We start from the raw sequence: 11014 nt of genomic DNA, 5'->3' as shown, positions 1-11014 counted from the left end.
CTTCCATAGGATCGCGGCTGACGTGACTTGCCAATGACAAAAGGCAGCCGCCGATCGCTGCCGTCCATATTGACACACAGAAGAACGATTATGCGCAACTTGCTGTTCTTCCCTCCTGCGCACTTGTCGCCTTCAAGGCATGCGTTTTAGATGGCAACATCTGATAAAACAACGCAGTTTCATCGGCATTGTAAACGTCCTGTGGAGCATAGCTCGAGATTGTTGGGAGGTTGTTGGAAAGCCATGCATCGACGTCCTCGTTGTTCACAGACGCGGCCTCGCCGACGACCGCCTTGAAAACAATTCCGTGGCGAGCCTTAAACCGGTGGAGCCATCCATTGCCTGGGCTGAAATCGGAAAGTCCAAAAGGAAGACGAAGTCTTTAGCCTTGGAGAGCATCAGCGGTCCACTGATCGGAACGCTGCGAGATTGGGCGTCAGCGAACCACTTCAGCAGTGCGTCCTCAACGTACGCGTAGGCCGCCTTCCGAAGGCGCTTTCTAGACGCCGGGTCGGCATTCACGGTAGCACCAAGAATCTTTTCCTTGCCCTTAGCAATGGTTGAAATTGTCGATTTCGACAGTCCGTACTTCTTGACCAGTTCGCAGTTTTTTGCACCTTGAGCAAGTTCATTAACAATGACCCTAGTCGTTGCGATGTCAACAGCTTTCCTTTTAGCACCTGAAGAGGTCGGCGTACAGTCCTCCATCGCACCAGGCGCAAGTTAAGCCCTTGGGCTCGCGCGTTGAGGCAGCCTTCAACTTCCCGATCTGGGAAAGGCACGGATGCGGCAACGATGTCAACGCAGTGCCATCGCACAGAAAGAATCGACGGCGCAATGCCCTCAGCGCGGGGTGGCAACGGAGCAACAAATGGAAAACCGGTTTGAGCCGCTAGAACAGGCGCCTGACTTTCCGGATTGGCCGACGCAGATCACGTGGATGCCTCACAGCGACGCGGTCGGCGCCACTTTCTCTTTCGTCACCGCGCGCGCGCGCTTTTTCGTTTTCATTTTTCAACGCGCGCTTTTTCTTTTTTTACTTTATTTTACCCTCAAAGGAGTGCCGGGGGACGCTTTGTGCGCTCTGTGTTCGCGTCGTGTCAAGGGAACCCAAAGTGCGCGAAATTCGCCTGCCGCGGGTTCGCAGTCGAGCGAAACCGCGCCAAACACCGCCGGCTCGGTCAACTACGGGGGCCCGACAGCTTCGCGTTCGCTCTAACCGAGTATTGAGGCCACAACAGTTCGTTCTATGTGAGACACTGTGCCATTGCCCCAATATATGTTTTGACGGTAGCACCGCCCTCGTTCGTACTAAGCGAGCGTTCGTTATATCTGCGGCTGTTATAAGTGGGCTGGACTAGTCGTATGTCCGTTTGCCTACGTTTATCTGTCAGAGTTGAGTGAGGATCGAGTCCCAGGATGGTTCGCGAGGCTCTTATGTGATTTGGATCTAGAATGTCTTGTTGAATTGGCCACATGATGTCCTGAGTCGAAAGACTTGCTCGAAACCCAATTATGAACGGGGGAAATGTGCCTTCCGCATCGGTGTGCATAAGCAGCCTGTTTATGACAACGTGTTCCATTACCTTCCCGAGACATGACGTTAGCGAGATTGGGCGGAGGTTCAACATCTCGAGTCTTTTGCTCGGTTTAGGTGTGAAACTAATTTTAGCGTGCTTCCATTCCTTAGGGACGCTGCCCTTTGTCCAGTATCTGTTGAAGAGGTCCGTAAGAGCCTCTACTGACTGGTCCTCTAAATTGCGCAACATCTTATTGGTGATACAAGCTTCCCCCGGTGCCGAGGTGGTGTTAATTTGATTAAGAGCAGCTCTGATCTCTGCTACGGTAAAGACGCTATCCATGTGAGGATTATCCAATCCTTAGTACCCATCCGGCGTGGGTATTTCCTGGGGGGTGTTCATGTATTTATCTTTCAAGGTGGTCATGAGCTCTTCGTCGGTGCCTTGAAAAGATTGCGAGATTCTATGTAGGTTTCTGTGAGATTCGGCCTTAGTTCTCGTAGGATCCAGTAAATGTCTAAGTAAAAACCACGAGTTCTTGTTGCCTAGGCGGTCGCAAGTCTGATGCCACTGTCAGCGCACGTTAAAGATCCCCAGGTGGTCGAAATTACTTCCTAGCTCTCTACTACGGCTCCTCTTTCTCTCTTTTCACTTTCACTCCCACCTTCCTCCCTTCCCTTACGGCACGGTCGAGGTGTCCACAGAAAACAAATGAGACCGTTACCGCGCCTTTCCCTTCCTATACAGCAATCAGCAATCCCCAGGTGGTCGAAATTACTCCATAGCCCTCCATTGCGGCTCCTCTTTCTCTCTTTCCACCTTCACTCCCACCTTCCTCCCTTCCCTTACGGCGCGGTTGAGGTGTCCACAGAAAACAAGTGAGACAGTTACCGCGCCTTTCCCTTCTTATAAATCGATCAATCCCGTTCCTGGTGAGACGCATTGCCACACGTCGCAGGGGTATGAGAGAAGCCGACCTGTACAGGATCATTCAAGCCTTTATGATAAGCAGAATCATGTACGCTTGCCCGTACTATCATCTGCGTCGTAGGGACGAACATGCACTTAATAGCATAATTAGAACAGCATACAAAGCGGCCCTTAGCTTACCAGTATACGCTAACTCAGATCGACTACTGCAGTTAGGAATTTTTAACACGCTATCTGAACTAATTGAAGCCCATAAGACAGCACAAGTGACCCGCTTGTCACGCAGCCTTGCGGGACGCGTAATTCTCGACAAGCTAAACATACACCCCACTGAGGAGGTGTGCGCAATATCCCATTTATCGGCTGACATAACTAGTAGACTAGTTGTTAAACCAATAGCCAAAAACATGCTACCAGGTAGACATGATGCCCGCATGAAGACAAGGGCATAGACCCTTGAGAAACAGTACGAGGACGATCCACAAGCAGTGTACGTGGATGCAGCTCAACACATCAAAAACGGAGCATACGTGGCATGTATGGCCACTCCAAAGTCAACCTTCATTAACGCCATAACATTTCATGCTAGCTCCATATGCGAGGCAGAGGAAGTAGCTATCGCACTGGTCATCGCGGATCCGCGCACCAAAACTATTCTAAGCGACTCAAAAAGCGCCGTTCAAAATTTTGCCAAAAATTCTGTAAGCAACTCGCGGCGTGAATTCTGCGCAACCGATCTCTCAATCACAACATCAATCTCGTATGGGTTCCGGCTCACGCGGGTAACTCCGAAAACGAAGGGGTCGACCGTCTAGCCCGAGGCTTAACCAACCGGGAGACGGGAGATCTATCGGGAACGGACGCGCCTGTCGAGGCACCGCGCACATACGCGGAGGTAACAAACTTTTATCGCGAGTTAAGTTGCACGTACCCCGCCCCTCACCCCGACCTCGACCGGGCGCAAGCCACGACACTCAGACGCCTACAAACAAAGGCCATTCTTAGCCCCTACCGACTATCGTTAATTACGAACGGAGAATTGAACCCTGCATGCCGGCACTGCGGTGACGGGACGCAGGCTACTCAAGACCATATACTGTGGGAATGCGCCAGCAATCCTCCTCCAAAGAGACTTGCCAGCTCCCTCAGCGGAGGAATGGGACAAGCTGTTGGCCAGCCCAAGAAAAACTACGCAACTGGCCCTCGTCACGCGAGCTCAAGAGGTCGCTCCCGACTCGCCCCAGCCTGAAATAATTCATTTCATTTCGTGGCAATAAAAGTTGTTACCACCACCCCCTGGGTTTCACGTCATCGCAACTAGGCGGTGTTGATCATCGTCGTCGTCGGCGTCGACCGCGTCGGCCCAACACCACCTAGTGGTGTTGGTCGGCCTCGCAACCAGCTCTGCCAACCGCAACGGGGCTATAGCTTCCGAAGGCCGTGGCGATAATTTGTTAAATTCGTTTAAAGGGAAAGAAAGGCACATGTGTATATCATACTTCTCGTTGAACCGATGTCAGTGGGCGTTAAAGAACCCCAAATGGTTGAAATTTCTGCAGTCCTCCACTACAGCATCTCATAATTTTAGTCGCGTTGGGACAATAAACCCTACAAACCAAACCAAACCTGAACCGCGCCATTAGGAAAGCGAGGAAGGTGGGTGTCCAAAATTAGAGACATGGCGTACTGGAGGGCTCTGGAATAATTTCAACCACCTGGGATGGTGGTGGTGAAAACATTTATTGCCAATTTGGGCTGAAAAATTTTAATTTCGTCGCTCAAGCAGGTCTAATGAGAGATGATCAAGATGGACGCTAGACCATGGCTGGTGGTGACCTTATTATAGCCCGCTCGATGGCCCGTAGTTGAATATTCGGCTCCTAGGAGGCTAGCACGGCTTTCCACCGCTAGGGAGAAGGGAGCGGTAATAATTCCGCCGCAGGTGGATCATTTGCCCCAAGCAGAACATTACTAAGCTAGGGTCTGTAAACGACATATATTTTACTTCATAGCTATTGCACAATGCAACAAGTTCTGGCGACGCATACATTCTAACCAACCTGGCGTGATTTTCACCCTTAAAGTAAAACGAGGCATTACTGAAATGATTTCCGCGACATCATCTAAACCATTTTCTTGAATGAGGGAATTCAACAGATACGCACTTTTGTCACGAACGGGTGTTTTTGTAACATTGCCATCTGCTTTACATATGCACAATTAAAATCACCCGAAACCAAAATTAAACGCTCATGGAACACTCTACATACAGCTCAAGTCGTTCAGAATCTCTATGCACTCGCTCTCCTTGTTTGGGAAATACACACAGAACAATATGAATAGCCAACTACAAGTAAACGGCCACTTTGACAAACTTACACTTTGCACCACAATCCCCAATGAATTCCTGATAAACACAGCACACCCACCGGGCGTGCTAGAAGAATGGTATACGAAAATGTTGTATAGGGGGTATTCACGTGACGTCACAGCTGACGTCAGTATGCAGCCGACGCTATCTTTGCGTCCTGTTCGGACTATAGGGAGTATACACGTGACGTCACAGCTGACGTCAGCATGCAGTCGACGCCATATTTGCGTCCTGTTCTGACTGGTGCTAGTACGGGGCGGCGGTTAGCTTAGCTGTTCGTGCGCGTCCGTTTGCTCTGCCACTCTGGTTCATGCCAGCACCGTTGTTATGAGAACTCAATCGGTATTATGAGTGACAGTTTGATTTATCGGCAAAGTGTGCGCGATGCGGACAGAGACCTGTACGAAACAAAACTTTTGTACCGACCCGTGTGCAGTCGATATGCGCAACTGCACGGTAAGCGTCGGCCTGTGCCCACGCATAGATATGTGCGACATTCATGAATTCCTTGTCCTACGGACGAGCTTCGTCACAAGAAACCAATCGCAAGCCTACTGACCACTCGAAAAATGCAACTACGTTACAAGCGGCCGGGTAAAGAGCCGCAGTTGAAGCAGACGAACTCGCTCTTTGTGCAATTACGTGCGTGCCGTCCAACGTTTATACCAACTAAACCGCTGAGTGTTTGTAGCTGATATTCTGCGTAGAAATGCCGTTGGGTAGTCAGTATCTTTTATACAAAACTTGTTTGGTGTACTTGCCTCAATCGATCAGAAGAAGTCGGATGTTTGCATCGTCTGTGGCGGTAAGGAAGCAAAAGAAACCGCTGCCACAGGCCACAGCGATGACACCGGTGGCGCCACCTCGTTGCCTTGCGGGCTCGAAATAGCTTTTTGCAACAAAACTCTTGAAATACGGCGCAGTTTTGGCCAAGCTAAACTTGATTTGTTATTAGAGATAAATAAGTTTGTAAAGTTCTTCAAACCTTCTGCAAAACAACTCTGCTCGCCTACGTTCCTTCGCCGAATCTGCATGCGGTCTGCTTTGATTAGCAGCCGCCACAGACGATGGGAACATCCGACTTCTTCTGATCGAATGAGGCAAGTACGACAAACACAAAGTTTAGCGAGCCCTCTATGAAGGATTTTATTGCAGCAAAACACGACGAGGAGGTCTTGGCGGCGCGCTGCATGCATGCGCATGACTGGAAGCGATACCGCGCTGCTCTTTTACCGGGAATGTGTCTTCCGAGTGCGTGAAGGACAGTCGTGCGCGGATAGTGACAAGAGCTGGCTGCTAGGGCATATCCGGAAGATTCCAGTCCAGCCCATTTTGACATAAATTTCTCATATTCCATGATACTTGTGCGGTTGAGCCGTGCCAGCCAAACGTGACGTCGCATCTCGGTGAGGTATCTAGTTCGAGTGGAGTTGTTCGAGTTACTTCCGGAACCTTAAAATGCCGAGGTCGTTCGCGCAGCTTTTCAGCTTCCGTTGTTTACACTGTGCACGCGTCTATTACAGTCTACGATAGCTCAATAAACAACATATAGCTGCGGATGCCACTGCTTGTAAAACCGTACGACCGCACTTGATAAGTACGTTCGCTCTGTTCGTTTCGTGGACACAAAAATGGCCGACTGTGCCTCAATTACCCACAATGCACCGCGCACAGCGCGTCAGTGAATACCCCCTATAGTCGGCGGCTTAGGCTAGCTGGTGTGCATCCGTTTGCTGTGCCGCTCTACCTTATGCCAGCACCACTGTAATCAAACCTCACTCAGCATCATGAGTGACAGTTCGAATTATCTGTAGTCTGCGCGATGCGGACAGAGACCTGTACAAAAAGAAAACTTCAGCACCGACCCGTTTGCAGTCGATGTTCGCAACTGCACGGTAAGCGTCGACCGGCGGCCACGCATAAATAATGTTGGCATTCATGAGTTCCTTGCGCTATACGGACGAGATTCGTCACAAGAAACCAACTGAAAGGCTACACACTACTCGAAGAACAAAACTACGTTACAAGCGGCTGGTTAAAGAGCCGCAGTTTAAGCAGACGAACTCGCGCTTTGCGCAATTGCATGCGTGCCGTACAATGCTTATCCCAGCTAAACCGCTGACTCCTTCTAGCTCAAATTTAGCACAGAAATAGCATTTTGTAGTCAGTATTTTTGTACGGAACTTTTTTTGGTGTACTTGCTTCATGCCATTAGAAGAAATCGGATGTTTGCATCGTCTGTGGCGGTAATGAAGCAAACGAAACCGCTACCACAGCGATGGCCCCGGTGGCGCCACCTCGTTGCGTTGCAGACTCAAAATAATTTTTTTGCTGCAAAACTCTTCGAATACCGTGCTAGGTTTTGCCAAACTAAATTTCGCTTGTTATTATTCCTAAATAATTTTATAAAGCTCTTTAAACCTTCCGCAAATCAACTCTGCCCGCCTACGTTCCTTCAGCGAATATTGCTTCGCAGACGACACAGACGATATAGTCAATATAGTGCTCTGGAGCACTATACAGACGATGCGACCGTCCGACTTCTGGTCAAATGAGTCGAGTACGCCAAACACAGAGTTTTTCGAGTCCTCCGAAGGCTTGGATTGTCGCAAAACACGACGAGGTGGTGTTGGCGGCGCACTGCATGCGCCTGGGTCGACACGGTGATGTATGTTGTCATGTTGGTGTGCTGCTCTTTTACCTGGAATATGGCTAGCGAGTACGGGAAGAGCAGCCATACCCGGATCGTTGCAACAGCTCGCTGCCAGGGAACATGCGAAAGGTTCCAGCCGATTTTCGACATATATTTTGCATTTTTCGTGGTACTACTTGCGCAGTCGAGCCGTGCCAGCCATACGTCACGTCGCATCTCGGAGAGTTATTTCGTTCAGGCGGATTCGCTCATCTATACTTTCGGAACCTTAAAATGCAGAGGTAATTCGCGCAGCTCTTCAGATTCCGTTGCTTGCACTGTGCACGGCTACTATACTGTTTACGATAGCTGAATAAACCATAGTTGCGGATGCCACCACTCGTGGAACCGCATGGCAGTACTTGATACGTACGGTCGCCCTGTTCGTTCGGTGGATACAAACATGGCTGACTGCGCCTCAGTTACCCACAATGCAACGTGCACAGCGCGCCAGTGAATACTCCCTATAACGTACTGTAAAGGTCTACACCATACGATCAGTCTCTTCCTTTCGTCTTCTGTACGGCCTATGTCTAGCTCATTTTCGAGGCGCAGTCTTATTAATTGGTATTGGCATTTCTTGGAAGCAAGTACCCTGACATTAATAGTTGCAACACGCAACGCTGCTACATATGTGGAAGCCCTCTACCTAGTTTGAATAGTGAACCCGTCAGTGAATGCCTCCGGCCAGCACACGACGGGAGAGGATGAGATGCCTAATCCACAGTGGTGAAAAGTCACAGCACCTTTTCTTCCACGTCTTTTGCACCACAATCCTGCGTTTCCGGTCGGGAAGTCCAGCTGACACACTCTGTCATCAAAGGGGGCAATCTTACGTCTAACGAAAGCCTTCGGAACGTACACCCATCCTTGCGGCGGCTACCGCCGCTCGGGAATCAGCCGATGTGTTCGGCCTCGGTCTCAACGTCGCTCGCCTCCCTCCAGCAGTCTTCTGCGGTGGGTCGCTGCCCCCGCTTGATTCATGCCTTTAATCCACAGTGTTCTCGTACGGTCGCTTCCTTGTTTGGTTGCTGGCGGACTCATCTGTCACGTCCGCATCGTCCGCACGTCTGGAAACACTGGTGGCTGGCTCTGGCTGCTTACGGAGCTGTCATCCTTTGCTGTCTCATCTTCAGCTGGTTGCTGGTCCTAGGCATCCAGTGTGAGACTCCTCAGTATCTGAAGTGAGGAGAGGCATGGCAGGTGATTTCCCCTTGACTGCTCCATCAGTTGCCGCCGCTGCAGCCTCCTCCGCGTCCGCCTCGTCATAATAAGTTCGAACGCCAGTGCTCACTGGAACAGCTGTACTCGCAAACGTTCATACGCACTTGCTCTCTTCATGACGCGTAGTGGCGACAGTAGCTACACCATGTGACCTTGTACTCACGGCGGATGAATTTCTTACCCTGGAAGCGCTTAGGCAGAGAGGTGCCCTGCCCGGTACAACAAGAGCAAGCTCACCGCCCTCCCTGATTTCGTGAGACAGGTCCTCAAGTTCACACCTAGTTTCACTTTCAACGGCACCAAACTGGTCGTTGAACCTCTGTTGGCTACCCCTTGAATGTGCCACCGTTCCCTTGAAACTTCGTTCACCTTGCCGTTCGGAGCAAAGGCTACCCTCACGTCCTAGTCGGGCACATTGTGCAACAAAAACTGCAGCTTCCGGCGAACGAGCTGGTTGGCAGAGTCGATGACCAGACAACGGTGTTCCTTCACATTCTCTTCTCCAGCAGAGACAATTTTCTCTACCGCTGCGGCAGTGGCGAACGTAAAAATTCACTTCAATTTACCAGTGTGTTGCAATAGTTTTGGGCAGCGACTTATATAGTTCAGTGGAGCTTTGATTTGGAATGGCATTCCTAATGACATTAAAATGAGAACAATTTTTTTTGCAATATCTGAAAACGTTCGTGATCATACATGTGAAGCTATGGTGTGAATTAGTTTTTCAAGATAAGTGTATTGTGTTCGCTTTTCTTGTTTTCTCTAGATGTGCTGTGATTTACTGACTTACTTCATGAATGGAATGTGTTCGTCTTCACGTGCTACAGTATATTTGTATTGTATTGTACTGTGTATGGACCCGACACTAGCCCTTTGTATGGGTCCAAACTCTTAGTGAATGTGCATGGCTCATTTGATACGCTCCCAAGGCGATAACCTCGGGGAGCAGAATCTACAAATAGCAAAAATTAAGTGTAGAAATGCGTATGGCACCTATATGTTTTCTACACAAGGGTTATTTGAATTGCTTTCTTTTAGTGTAGAGTATCCTACACGTGACAGTGTAAGGCAGTTGTAGAACGCGATTCTTGCATTGGGAAGCAGGAATGGTACCAGCGCAGTGGAAATACTCCGTGATCATGATCACGAAACCGTGGAAAAAAATTGGCAATAGAGAATTTCAGGCCCATTTCTTTAACTTCGTGCCTGAGGAAGATTTTCGACAGGGTTGTCAACAGTAGGCTACAAAATTACTTGGACGAGAGCGCTCAGATGCCGGACACCACGTTTGGCTTCAGGGAAAAGTTTTGCTGCATATCAAAGAAAAAGTCCTGACGGGTATCCCGCGTTCGGCAGAACACGCGGTTTTGGCAGTGGACATTAAAGGTGCATTTGATAATATTATTCACAAGGGGATCTTGAATGATCTGGCACGCACGAATTGTGGAACTTGAGTCTACGAGTATGTTTGGAGCTTTCTTAGTAACCGAACGGCCGAAATCAAGATTAGTAGCATAGAGACAGAGACCTCGCCGCCCAACAAAGGGACGTCTCAAGGGGCAGTAATTTCGCCCACGCTCTTCAACGTGGCAATGATTGGCCTGGCGAGGCGCCTCGAGAAGGTGGAGGGCATACAGCATGCAATGTACGTGGATGACGTCACCATCCGGACGACCACAGGATCACTCGGGGAGAAGGAAGCAAACTTGCATGAAGCAGCATCTGTCATATTAGAATATCTAATACAGAGGGGCTTAGAGCGCTCATCAGGGAAATCAGAACTGATCAGATTCTGGCGAGGGAAGGACAACTGCTCTGTTCCCACAGACCAAGGTCACAAGCTCGAGATCCTGTTACAAGGCGAGACCATGCCCGAAAAGGCACCCGTGAGGATCCTGGGGATGTGGCTCCAATCGAATCAAAGGTGCCAACACACACTTAATTTGCTTAAGCCCTCGACCCAGCAGGTCGACCGAATGATAGCACGGGTGACCAGCAAAAAGATGGGGATGAAGGAGCCAGACACTCTCAAAACGGTCCGGAGCCTCGTGGTTAGCAGATCAAGACCGCACTCATGCTCCCCAAGACCACGCCAAACCACAAGCTGGCAGCTCTCGGTCTACATAATACCATACAAGAATTGACAGAACCCCAGATCAAGTTGCAGCTGAACAGACTTCTGCAAACGAGGACAGGAAGACGGGTGCTGGAAAGGCTGGGGTACAACACACGCCTACAGGCTTATAACAGGACAACAGAGGTACCGCGGGAAGTCAG

General features: G+C 49.8%; 1 protein-coding gene across 1 annotated transcript in view; it reads left to right on the top strand.

Annotated features, from left to right (window-relative positions):
- Positions 1-7323: 7323 nt before the first annotated feature.
- Positions 7324-11014, top strand: part of LOC146201093 (polypeptide N-acetylgalactosaminyltransferase 11-like) — a 105533-nt gene continuing 101842 nt past the window's right edge. The window contains exon 1 of the mRNA XM_084595634.1: positions 7324-7489. The gene's annotated coding sequence lies outside the window, so the exon portion shown is untranslated. The remainder of the gene's footprint in view (positions 7490-11014) is intronic.

The sequence above is a fragment of the Amblyomma maculatum genome, chromosome 2, assembly GCF_055883805.1.
Source record: "Amblyomma maculatum isolate TAMU_Amacu chromosome 2, ASM5588380v1, whole genome shotgun sequence".
NCBI lineage: Eukaryota > Metazoa > Arthropoda > Arachnida > Ixodida > Ixodidae > Amblyomma > Amblyomma maculatum.
Note: the sequence above shows the minus strand (reverse complement) of the source record. Positions and strands in the feature narration are given on the sequence as shown.